This window comes from Ranitomeya variabilis, chromosome 4, assembly GCF_051348905.1.
Source record: "Ranitomeya variabilis isolate aRanVar5 chromosome 4, aRanVar5.hap1, whole genome shotgun sequence".
Classification (NCBI taxonomy): Eukaryota; Metazoa; Chordata; class Amphibia; order Anura; family Dendrobatidae; genus Ranitomeya; species Ranitomeya variabilis.
Genome location: NC_135235.1, coordinates 684,321,823 through 684,335,200, shown reverse-complemented (window position 1 = coordinate 684,335,200; position 13,378 = coordinate 684,321,823). Strand labels below are relative to the sequence as shown.

General features: G+C 44.4%; 1 protein-coding gene across 1 annotated transcript in view; it reads right to left on the bottom strand.

Annotated features, from left to right (window-relative positions):
- LOC143767593 (uncharacterized) overlaps window positions 1-13,378 on the bottom strand; it is a 57,794-nt gene that overhangs the window by 41,628 nt on the left and 2,788 nt on the right. The gene's annotated exons all lie outside the window — the stretch shown is intronic.

Here is a 13,378-nt window from a genome sequence, read left to right as displayed (position 1 = left end):
GGATCCTCTGTCAGACACGATATTCTCAGGAATGCCGTGCAAACGAACCACATTCTGAAAGAACAAAGGAACCAGATCGGAAGAGGAAGGCAGCTTAGGCAAAGACACCAAATGGACCATCTTGGAAAAGCGATCACATACCACCCAGATGACAGACATGCCCAGAGACACCGGAAGATCTGAAATGAAATCCATGGAAATGTGTGTCCAAGGCCTCTTCGGGACAGGCAAGGGCAAGAGCAACCCGCTGGCATGAGAACAGCAAAGCTTAGCTCGAGCACAAGTCCCACAGGACTGCACAAATGACCGCACATCCCGTGACAAGGAAGGCCACCAAAAGGACCTAGCCACCAAATCTCTGGTGCCAAAAATCCCCGGATGCCCTGCCAACACCGAGGAATGAACCTCGGAAATGACTCTGCTGGTCCATTTATCAGGAACAAACAGTCTGTCAGGTGGACAAGAGTCAGGTCTACCAGCCTGAAATCTCTGCAACACACGTCGCAAATCCGGAGAAATGGCTGACAAGATTACTCCCTCTTTAAGAATACCAACTGGCTCTGCGACTCCAGGAGAGTCAGGCACAAAGCTCCTTGAAAGAGCATCAGCCTTCACATTCTTTGAACCTGGTAAATACGAGACCACAAAGTCAAAACGGGAGAAAAACAATGACCAACGGGCCTGTCTAGGATTCAGGCGTTTAGCAGACTCGAGATACATCAGATTTTTGTGATCAGTCAAGACCACCACACGATGCTTAGCACCCTCGAACCAATGACGCCACTCCTCAAATGCCCACTTCATGGCCAACAACTCCCGATTGCCAACATCATAATTCCGCTCAGCAGGCGAAAACTTCCTAGAAAAAAAAGCACATGGTCTCATTACCGAGCAACCAGGGCTTCTCTGCAACAAAACGGCCCCTGCCCCGATCTCAGAAGCATCCACTTCAACCTGAAAGGGAAGTGAGACATCAGGCTGGCACAAAACAGGCGCCGAAGTAAACCGACACTTCAGCTCTTGGAAAGCTTCCACGGCTGCAGGAGCCCAGTTAGCAACATCAGAACCTTTCTTGGTCATATCCGTCAAAGGTTTAACAACGCTAGAAAAGTTAGCGATAAAACGACGGTAGAAGTTAGCAAAACCCAAGAACTTCTGAAGACTCTTAACTGACGTGGGTTGAGTCCAATCATGAATAGCTCAGACCTTGACTGGGTCCATCTCCACCGCAGAAGGGGAAAAAATAAAACCCAAAAAGGGAACCTTCTGTACTCCAAAGAGACACTTTGAGCCCTTAACAAACAAAGCATTCTCACGCAAAACCTGAAACACCATCCTGACCTGCTTTACATGGGAGTCCCAATCATCAGAAAAAAAACAGAATATCATCCAGATAAACAATCATAAATTTATCCAGATACTTCCGGAAGATATCATGCATAAAGGACTGAAACACTGAAGGAGCATTAGAGAGCCCAAAAGGCATCACCAAGTACTCAAAATGACCTTCGGGCGTATTAAATGCAGTTTTCCACTCATCTCCTTGCTTAATGCGCACAAGGTTGTACGCACCACGAAGATCTATCTTGGTGAACCACTTGGCACCCTTAATCCGGGCAAACAAGACCGACAACAGAGGCAAAGGATACTGAAATTTAACAGTGATTTTATTCAGAAGCCGATAGTCTATACAAGGTCTCAAAGATCCGTCCTTCTTGGCCACAAAAAAGAATCCCGCACCAAGAGGGGAAGAGGATGGACGGATATGCCCCTTCTCCAGAGACTCCTTGATATACGAACGCATTGCGGTATGCTCAGGTACAGACAGATTAAATAATCTTCCCTTAGGAAATTTACTACCTGGAATCAAATCTATAGTGCAGTCACAGTCCCTATGAGGAGGAAGAGCACTGGACCTGGACTCGCTGAATACATCCTGATAATCAGACAAATACTCAGGAACTTCCGAAGGAGTGGAGGAAGCAATAGACACCGGCGGGGAATCACCATGAATTCCCTGACAGCCCCAACTTGACACCGACATTGCCTTCCAATCCAAGACTGGATTATGGGTCTGTAACCATGGCAGACCCAAAACGACCAAATCATGCATTTTATGCAGAACAAGAAAACGAATCACCTCCCGATGTTCAGGAGTCATGCACATGGTTACCTGTGTCCAAAACTGCGGCTTATTTTCCGCCAATGGCGTAGCATCAATACCTCTAAGAGGGATAGGATTTACCAATGGCTCAAGAACAAAACCACAGCGCTTGGCAAAAGACAGATCCATAAGACTCAGGGCAGCACCTGAATCCACAAACGCCATAACAGGGTAGGAAGACAATGAGCAAATTAAAGTCACAGACAAAATAAATTTAGGTTGCAAATTACCAATGGCGACAGGACTAACAACCCTTGTTAGGCGTTTAGAGCATGCTGATATAACATGTGTAGAATCACCACAGTAAAAACACAACCCATTCTGACGTCTATGATTTTTCCGTTCATTTCTAGTCTGAATTCTACCACATTGCATTAAATCAGGTGTTTGTTCAGACAACACCACCAGAGGATTAGCGGCTTTGCGCTCCCGCAAACACCGGTCAATTTGAATAGCCAGCGCCATGGAATCATTCAGACTTGTAGGAATGGAGAAACCCACCATCACATTCTTAATGGCTTCAGAAAGGCCATTTCTGAAATTTGCGGCCAGAGCACACTCATTCCACTGAGTAAGCACGCACCATTTCCGAAATTTTTGGCAATACACTTCAGCTTCATCCTGGCCCTGAGAGATAGCCAGCAAGGCTTTTTCTGCCTGAATTTCAAGATTGGGTTCCTCGTAAATCAACCCGAGCGCCAGAAAAAACGCATCAATATTTGCCAATGCCGGATCTCCTGGCGCTAACGAGAAGGCCCAATCCTGAGGGTCGCCCTGCAAGAAAGAGATAACAATTTTAACTTGCTGAGCTGAGTCTCCAGACGAACGGGGTCTCAGAGATAGAAACAATTTACAATTATTCCTGAAATTCCTAAACTTAAATCGGTCTCCAGAGAACAGTTCAGGAATAGGTATTTTAGGTTCAGACATAGGACTACTGGTAACAAAATCTTGTATGCCCTGCACACGAGCAGCAAGCTGATCCACACTAGTAATCAAAGTCTGGACATTCATGTCTGCAGCAAGCTCCAGCCACTCTGAGGTAAAGGGGAGGAAGAAAGAGAAAAAAAAAAAAACTCAGAATTTCCTTTCTTATTATCCCACTTCTGCAATGCATTAAACATTCACCTTTGGCCTGGCATACTGTTATGACCCCAATGGCAGAGGGTCTCAGAAATTATAACCAAGTCTGCAAACACAAAAAACCAGCTCATAGGGCAGTGGTAACTAGGCTGACCGTATACCTGATCCTAGCACTCAAATAGCAGTAGCCGGGGAACGTACCTACGTTGGTTCTAGACGTCTCGCGCCAGCCGGAGAACTAACTAACCCTAGAAGGGAAAAGATAGACCTTTCTTGCCTCCAGAGAAAAGACCCCAAAAGTTGGATACAAGCCCCCAACAAATAATAACGGTGAGGTAAGAAGAAAAGACAAACGTAGGAATGAACTAGGTTTTTAGCAAAGAGAGGCCCACTGACTAATAGCAGAATATAGTAAGATGACTTATACGGTCAGCAAAAACCCTATCAAAATTTCCACGCTGGATATTCAAGAACCCCCGAACCGTCTAACGGCCCGGGGGGAGAATATCAGCCCCCTAGAGCTTCCAGCAAAATCAGGAATCACATTTAGTGCAAGCTGGACAAAAAATAAGAGCAATTCAAATAACCAAAAAACAAAGAAGCAGGACTTAGCTTATTTAGCAAGAACCAGGACCAGCAGACAGGAGCAAACAGAAAGGAACTGATTACAACGATGCCAGGCACCAGACTGAAAATCCAGGAAGCTTAAATAGCAACACCCCTGGACTAACGAGCCAGGTGGGTACCAAGCTGGGGAAAGAAACTCAAAGTGTCATGTCGCTAGTGACCACAAGAGGGAGCCAAATAATCCAATTCACAACAGGTTAGCAAAGTAGAGTTTCAGAGCAAGCTCAGCCCTAGTCAAGGTATTATGCTCAGGATTAGTGATGAGTGAGAACTAAAATGCTAGGGCGCTCGTTGCTCGAGTCGAACAATTTGTAATACTCGGGTACTCGGAGAGAACAACGAGCCCAATATAAGTTTATGGGAGACCTGAGAAATTTTTACCGCGATTCCCCCTGGGGGTCCTTTTAGGTCTAAAAACATCTGAAAATATTGGAAATACTGCTCAAATGACACGAACATCATGGCAAATGTCCCTCGAAGCATTTCTGACTCCTAGGTCACAGGTGTAAACAATGTTGTCAGAGTTTCACGCCATTTTAACAGACGCACCCAAAAAAAATAAATACAAAAACGAAACCAAAATGGATTTTGCTGGGAAAAATGTTAAGGAACATCTTTCCAGGGTAAAAACTTGTATATAAATTATATAACGCAAAATAACCAACCTCAACCAAAGATGTTCCTCCACCATTTGGGCTATGTTCACACGCAGCTTTTTTGATGTGTTTTTCAACTTTAGCATTGCTTTCAACCAATACAAATGCATTCACTGGGTAATGTCATTGTAACATTTAACAATCCTAGCTGGCCATGTGGTGTATGACACATAAGCAGACACATCTTGTTTCATTTATGAAGGAGGGATTCAAAGTCACAGAGTCTATTTTTAGAGGGGCATCAGGAGGCATTAACCTTCTTAAAGGGCCATTAAACAGTGAGTCTCCTATACTGTTATTGCCTATGCAGTGAGTGGCTGGGCTGCCGAAAATTAGGACGCACCCCAATACCTCTTTCACGAGATGTACAGGAGGGCCTCCTGAAAAAATGTTGCATTGAATACAAGGCCTGGCCTGCCCCAAAGTTAACTGCACCCCAATAACCCTTTCAGCAGATGTACTTGAGGACCTCATGTCAAAATTGTTCCCATTAGGGTCATTCCATGGTAACTTATGTTACATTCACAAGCCAAGAACTGGCTACAGACTGTTCTTTGAAGGCATTGATATACATCTCCTTCTCCTTTTGTACATTACTGATGAAGGTCTCCTGTTGGGACCGAAACGTTTACACTTTTGGGATTGAATAAAATCACCTTCTTCCTATCACATAGTTGAGTGCCAGGTTCTGTTTATATGTAATTACGGTTTGGGAACCTACCCGAGCACCTTTTCCGTGGCTGTGCACACGCCTATTCTGTACATTGTTCCTTGAAGGCAGGCACAAAAAGGAGTGCATGTTTAATGTACATTAAACTATTCTCATTTGATTATTACTTATTACTTATTATTACTAGATTATTATTTGGTAACTTACGTTACAAAAAAAGGAAAGGCAATTGTCCTTCAGGAGTCTGCCAAATTTTCTGTTCTGGTAAACAGGGGAGAAGCACTATTTTTATTGTACCATAAAACACCATAGTTCCAGCAACTTTAAAACACTTATTTTAACCTCTCAAGTTAAAAGCAACAGTTTTTAGCACAAGAAATATAGATAATGTTTAGATTATGTATAGATTATGTTACCGCACAGTATAGTAACTTTCGTTACTAAGCTGATCGTAACTTACGTTACAATATGTTACCATCCATTGGATTAAACTTATTGTAAGGTAAGATACCATCATCTTTGTAACGTAAGTTACTATATTGTGTTGTAACGTAAGCTACCATGGAATGACCCATTAGAAGAAAACAGTGTCTCCCATACTGTTTGCTTATGCAATGAATGCAAGGCCTGCCCTGCACCAATGTTGCATTCACCCCAATAACAGTTTCAGCAGACAAACTTGAAGGCCTCAGGACAAAATTGTTCCCATTAGAAGAAAGTGTGTCTCCCATACTGTTTGCTTATGCACTGAATGCAAGGCCTGCCCTGCACCAATGTTGCATGCACCCCAATAATCCTTTGAAACCACGTACTGGATGGCCACAGGAAACAAAAGTTTCCATTATTCTTTTTTTTTTTTATTACCATAAAGTTTGTCAATGGGCCTGGCCCTAATATGCACGCACCACAACCCCCCTTGGAAGAAACGATGAGTGTTTCATAAAAAAAAATTTACATTACAAAGCAGCGGATCATTTATACTTGGAATGCCCATACACTAAGTGTATGGGGTGACAAACATTTCCCCCTGGGGGATACATATCAACATAGTGCGTAATTTTTTTTTTTTAGGGGCATCATAAACACCTTGGAAAACAGTAAAGTGGTTTCCTACACAGTTGCTGCTGGTAAAGTGCAGGTTTCTATTAAAAATATGGCGGACGAATCGTTGGATGAAGTGATCAAGAAAAGGGGCATGGTGATGACCTCAATGGTAACGTACAGGATTAATAACAGCGGTGGCTATGGGAGGTACGAGATCCAGGATACAGCCTACAATGATTAGTCATTTAGCCGGCCCACCACCAATTACCAGAATGTGTTTCATGCCATCAGAAGATCAGTCTAACAGATGCGCGTGTGAAGCATGGCTTAAAAAATGCCCGTAAAAAATATGTTGCCAAAGACGCATGTGCCCGTATAAAGGGCAAAGTGCAACATGTTTGTGAGATGCTGAAGTAGAGAAAGCAGATCAGTGTTGGAGGAAAACCAAACAAACGGATGGATGGTCATGAAAAACTAAGTTTAAAGAGGAGTGCACCGTCCGTAACTATCAAAACACCCGTGGCACAAGGTTCTTCATCTTCACCCATAGCATACCAATAATATCCAAATGTCACAGCAGAATAGAATTTGTTCTAGCGTAACGAACAATGTTAAAGAAATGCCACTAAACGTAGATAACCATGACCCTGGGAAACACCAGATTTCCTCTTTACAAGATATAGACGATGATGATGTTGATGATGATCTTGAACTTTACCACATCCCCACCAAGAAGATGAAGATCATAGCAGCAAACAATGTTCAAAAAAGGCAGTGAATGTCTGGAAATTAATTTTCTCTTGGGCAAACCTTCCCTCTTACTAAAGTGGTACTGAATGATGCATACACAGCTCTCATGTCTACTCAGCATGAGATGGTTGAAAGATGATGTATTCTGTTTTGTCCATGTCCACTTTTTGAAAGCGAGCAGAATAGAAGGATGAAATAGTGGGAAGACGTTTGATTTTGGTCAGTTAGGAGGTGCTGTCAGGTACAGATAGGTAGATCTTTGTGTCATCGGCGTACTGATGATATTGCAAACCGTGCCATTACATGAGCTGTCTTTGTCTGAAGGTGTAGATGGAGAAGAGTAGGGATCCTAGAACTTAGCCTTGGAGAACACCAAAAGACAGGGGTCGAGGTGAGGCGGTGGTGTGGGAGATGAAGACACTGAATGTCCCCATAACAGTCTGGTTGTTTTTTAAAGAGTCTGCCGATAAACCCAAAAAGGCCATGTGCACCACCGGCCATGTCCGCATCAGCAGGGGTATCAAAACTACCAGCCTAACCACCACCAGCATGATCAGGCACATGGCAGGAAAGCACCCAACTTTGTTGGCCGAACACCAAGCTCCATGAACAGTGTCTGTGGGTGATACCACTGCTTCTTCCGCTGTTGTGCGTGCAAGCCAATCCCCTGTCCATGATGCATGCAAAGATGCCTCCTGCCCTGCATCTGTAGTTGCACACAAACTCAACTAGTACCATCAAGAAGCATATCCTTGTCCCAGGGCAGCGTTCAGTTGTCCATACCCCAGTCCTTGGAGCGCAAGCGGAAATACGCAGCCAATGCCACACAGGCCACAGTACTAAATTCACACATTTCTTGTCTGCTTGCGCTAGAAATATTGCATTTTAGGCTCGTGGGAGACAGAAGCTTTCCACAACCTGATGGCGTCGACTGTCACAAGGTACTCGGTCCCCAGCTGCCACAATTTCTCTCGGTCTGCTGGCATGGCATTACACAAGCAAGTATGTGTCCCAAAACAGTACCTGGGCCCTCAACAATACTGTTACTGGGAAAGTGACCCTAACCTCGGACACATTGACAAGTGCTTGTGGGCAGGGATGGTACATCTCGCTGACAGCACACTGGGTTAGTGTAGAGAAAGCCTTGACGCAGTCGGACATTGGGAGACCATGTCACAGATGTATGGAGGAGACAGGTTGTGGAAGGCTTTGTAGGTCATAGTTAGGGTTTGGAACTGCAGCCTCTGGGCAACAGGAAGGCAGTGAAGGGCCTGGCAGAGAAGAGAGGCTGCAGAATAATTGAGGCACAGTTGGATTACTTGGGCAGCAGAGTTTAGGATAGATTGGAGTGGTGCAAGAGCGTTAGAGGGGAGGCCAGAGAGTAGAAGGTTGCAATAGTCGAGATGGCAGATGATGAGGGCATGCATAAACGTTTTTGCAGTTTCCTGGAATGAACGGATCCGGGAAATGTTTTAGAGTTGTAGTGGGCAGTAGGAGGCAAGGGCTTGGATATGTAGCTTGAAAGAGAGGGCAGAGTTGAGCATCACCCTGAGGCCCGAATATACAGGACTATTTGTCCCAGTGTGCCGTCCCGGCATTACACAGGCACATGTCCCACAACATTACCCATGCCCTCCACAATGCTGTTACTGGGAAAGTCCACCTAACCAGACACGTGGACAAGTGCTTGTGGGCAGGAACATTACATGTTGCTGATGGCACACTGGGTTAACATAGTGGAAGCCGGGACCCAGTCCGACTTTGGGATGGTGCACGTCCTCCCAACCCCTAGTATTGCGGACCCTATGTCAATCTGGGTTGCCCCCACAGTCTACAGCTCCTGCACCTCCTCCTCTTCAGCCTCCATCTCCAAAAGTAACACATCAGTCACAAGCTGGAAGCACTGCAGCACTGCCTCATCCAAGCGGCAACAGGCAGTGCTAAAGCTGATATGCTTAGGTGACAAACCGCGCAATTCTGAAGAGTTGTGGACAGCTCTGAAAGAGCAGTCAGATCTGTGGCTGACACCAATGAACCTACAGCCAGACATGGTCGTGTGTGACAATGGCCGTAACCTGGTGGCGGCTCTTACGGGAGGCGAGCTCACACATGTGCCATGCCTGGCCCATGTGCTTAACCTCATTGTTCAACAGTTTATGAAAAGCGACACGGAGCTGCCGGATCTGCTTGGGAAAGTACGACACCCTGCGTATCAATTTTAGAAAGTCAGCTAGAGCTTCATCTGCCCTTGCCATGCTTCAGCAGCGTTTGCAGCTTCTGGCTCACTGACTGGTGTGTGATGTCCCCACATGTTGGAACTCTACACTGAAGATGTTGGAAAGGATTTGTGACCAGAAGAGGGCAGTTGGTGACTACCATCATTAACAAGGCCGTCGGTGTTCAGTTCTGACTTCACATATAAGATCTCTGTAGTGGACATGGATGTCAGACATATGTAGCATCCTCCAAAACTTTGAGGAATCCATCAAGATGGTGAGCGGCAATGACACCATAATTACCGTCTACATTCTGCTTCTCTGTGTTCTAATAATAATATTCACATTTATTTATATAGCGCCAACATATTTACACTTTAACAGTTTCAAACACAACAGTCCTAAGTAACAACGATAACAATAATACAATAATTACCGTAAACCAAAATAAAATGACCCTGCTTGTGCCAGCTTACAATCTACACTAAGAAACAACGATAACAATAATTAAGCAAAAAAAAAAGATCTTGCTCATGACAATGTACAATCTACAATGAGGTGGGGAGATAAAAACTACAGAGGTGTATTTACAATGATGTATATACAATTATGTATTTACAATAATAGTACTGAGGTTAGTCGAAAGTTGTGGAGGCCTGAGGACAAGGAGGAGAGCATGGCAACTCGTCATCTTGGTGAGGACATGGAAGTACTGACTCTTACCAGTCTTGCACGCATTGCTGAGTTTATGTTACGCTGCCTTTCCCGTCACCCTTGCGTTCTCAAAATTTTGGGTGACAGGCAATACTGGTTGGTGATACTTCTAGACCCACGCTACAAGGAGAACTTTATATCTCTTTTTCCAGAGGCAGACAGGTGTACTAAAATGTTGGAGGACCAGAGGGCCCATCTTGCAGAATTATTTAAAAAATTCCCATCCGAAATTGCTGGCAGCAGAGGTCACAGACACCGTTTTGTTGGCAAAGCAAGGAGTACAGGTGAGAGAGATACAACTCCAATCCAGCAGAGGCAGTGAAACACAAGAAAAATTCTGGGAGAGTTTTCTTAGACCCTCCCATCGCCCTGGCCCTGAGGTGCGGGGGACTCTCACGGAGTGAAAAGTTTGGGAAGATGCTGAGGGAGTACCTTGCTGAACATACCAATGTCCTCTGTCATTCCTCTGGGCCTTATAATTATTGATTAGCAAAGTTGAACACGTGGCATGAACTGGCTCTCTCTAATACGCACGTGCGCTGTACTCATGGTCATGGAGTGCACGGCGCATCGCTCTCTGGTGGTCACTGGGCATACGGTGCCTCGCTCTCTGGCAGTACCACTTTTAGTGGCGAGAGCCAACAGGAACAGTCCTTTGCAGCTCCTATGCGCTGCTTGTCCATGCCAAAAATCTCTGCTGTCGTGCCTGCTTTCTCTAAAGCTGACCCCCTGCCTCTAGGACATGGGTCTGTCTGCTGCAGCTTGTAGCAGTGCCGGCGCTTCGGGTGCATAGTGTAATGCCCCCTTTGTGGCTCACACGCTGACAGCTGGGGACTCACTCCTGCTTTACATGTTTTTTTCCCTCAGATTCCGACCAGGTTCCCTGTCTAAATATGTCCCCTCTTCCTGGGTAATGGGGCCTGTCCGTTCCCCTATTCCTTCCCCTGGGAAACAGGGGATGCAGCCTTGACATTTCCAGACCCGGCACAGCACAGGTACCAACAGCCCGGTCATCCTGAGTACGTGCATATCTGGCCAATCAGTTCTTTAATGCAAGCACCATAGAAGGCATGTTCTAATTTTCAAGAACAAATTGTACATTACTTCCAGAACAGTTTCACTTAGAAGGACTTTGTGGCTCATATCAATCCACAAGATGACACTAGTCTCATACTTCAAAATTTCGGTGGAAAATCATTTACCCACAGATAAGTTGTGTATGTTCTGACTTCTGTAACATAATTTGGGTGATAATTCATACCTATTTGCCTGACAATATATTCATCTTCTTCTGCAAGGCTTCGGAACATAATGTTGTAAAAGTGAAAGCAAGTTGGTGAAGTGTGTGTTAACTCAAATGTGAAAATAATTGTCATCTTTACTATTTCTCCATTGCGTGTGTGCGGCTAACCACCTCATTGATCTTATTTTGTTTATTTGGCAAGAAAACAACAGCGCCATCAATACCACGTGCTTTTCCTATTAATTCATCATGCTGGTAAAGCAGAGGTGAGATTAGGGATGTACATAACATCTGTGGACTGTAGTCAACATGACACTGTGACAAGACCACTGGGGTCTAGCTACCAATTTGACATAGCTTGTGCATAGCTGAACAGAGTTGCGAGAAAAAAATAGATTTTGATTCAATAACATGTTGGATTGATTGTGTAGTGGAAATACCCATATAGTAGAAGTCACATCTACGACCACCACGCTCTCCATGTGACACATCTTGAAATACAGCCGAAATGGCAAAATCTCTAGCTTCTGTTCTAGAAACAGCAGGAGTTCCTTTTTTACATCCTCAGACAACAAGTTCAGAATTAGTGAGTGATGGATTGTCAGAACCCGGCCCAGGAACACAAGGCTTCAGTAGTTGCGAGTCCTGGCCCCGTGCTCTTCCACGTGCTCTTGCTCTTCCAGTCATGATTTAATCTAGAAGATTTTGCCTTCGTAATCCAGAGACAGAGTACAACACCACCCAAGCAGTCACCCTCTGCTCCTCAGACTTTCTATCTGCGCAGTGACTTCCTCTAGGCAGAAGATGATGATGGTGGTAGTAGTTGGTGCATTTAAGAAACAGTCCTGAAGCAGCCATAACAACTTGAAACAGAAGTATTTTTACAGAGATACCACACTGTAAAATATGTGGCCTGTGTTTTTATTTTGTACCCCAAAATAGTGTACAGAACAAGAATAACAGACAGCAAATAGAGTGGAATGTAGGCCTGAATTGCCACATTTTGTAGACCACAAATGCATCAGGCATCCGACAGTGATACCAGACTGTTCAATACGTGGCCTGTATTTTTTTATTTTTTACCCCAAAATAGTGTATAGACCTAGGGTAGCAGACAGCAAAAAAAGTGGAATGTAGGCCTGAAAAGCAACTATTTGCAGAGCACCGATAGACCAAGCATCTGACGGAGATAATAGACTGTTCAATATGTGACCTGGAGTTTTTTGTTTTGTTTTTTTACCCCAAAGTACTGAATACACCTAGGGGAACAGACAGCAAAAACAGTGGACTATAGGCCGGAAATGCCACAATTTGTAGACCACAGATAGATCTGGTGTCTGACGGAGATAGAACACTGTTAAATATGTGGCCTAGATTTTTTTGGGCCCACCAAAATTGTGTCATTAAGTAGGATATGACACTAAAAAAAAGTTGGAATACTAAAATTGTAAAATATTTAGAGCACTGATATGCGATGCGTGTGGCGTAAAAACACAGTGATAAAAAAGAACTGTAGCTAAATATTTTTTGGCCAGCTAAAGATTTTTGGACAGCAACATGGTGTCCAGGTATGTTGTAAAACACTCCCAAAAAATACTACAGTACCCAAAAAAAAAGGCCAGAATGTTTGGCACTCTCTCATCTGATGCCTGGGACAAAAAACACCATTTTAATTGCTAGATTTTCATGCTGTTGTATTAAAATGCAGTGTGACCAAGCAAATAAATGTTTAAAAAAAGGGGCTCTGCATTGCTTTGTAATAAAATTAGCAGGATTCAGGTGCCAAAAAAATGAATCCTAGCCACAGATACCTGCAGCTAGGTATATATAAAATAGGCAACAGCAGACATTAATGGACCCTTTTGATGTATGCAGTGAGCACCACGTGGGGCGGACAGCGCTTAAGGTACCTTCACACGAAACGACTTTGTAACGATATCGCTAGCGATCCGTGACGTTGCAGCGTCCTGGCTAGCGATATCGTTTAGTTTGACACGCAGCAGCGATCAGGATCCTGCTGTGATGTCGCTGGTCGCTGAATAAAGTTCAGAACTTTATTTGGTCGTCCGATCGCCATGTATCGTTGTGTTTGACAGCAAAAGCAACGATACCAGCGATATTTTACACTGGTAACCAGGGTAAACATCGGGTTACTAAGCGCAGGGCCGCGCTTAGTAACCCGATGTTTACCCTGGTTACCAGCGTAAAATG